Raw genomic sequence first — 403 nt, 5'->3', positions numbered from 1 at the left:
AGTGCACTTTTGGAAACGCTCTGCATTTTAAAGGACACCTCTCTCTCTCTCTCTCTCCCTCTCTCTCTCTCTGTGTGTGCATGCATTTTCAGATCCCACATTATTGTGCTCCTTTCCTTCCACGCGCATGCACATGCTTGCATATTTCTAGGACGTATTTGACTTGTAAGTTTCTACAAGCAATCATCTGTTTAGACTTGAGATGATTCATGACTGAAAACTCTGGATAATTGGCTGATGAGTCGATTTGGCTCAAAACGTAAGGGGTAAAAAATAACGGGATAAAAATAAAATAGAGGGTAGTGTTGTGTGTTTTTTTAAATGATCCTCTGATCACAATCACGTTTTTGTTTTCTATTATAAAACACAGATTAGCTTTATGACCTTTGACCCTGTGGCCCTA

This window comes from Ictalurus punctatus, chromosome 7, assembly GCF_001660625.3.
Source record: "Ictalurus punctatus breed USDA103 chromosome 7, Coco_2.0, whole genome shotgun sequence".
In the NCBI taxonomy this organism is placed as follows: Eukaryota; Metazoa; Chordata; class Actinopteri; order Siluriformes; family Ictaluridae; genus Ictalurus; species Ictalurus punctatus.
Note: the sequence above shows the minus strand (reverse complement) of the source record.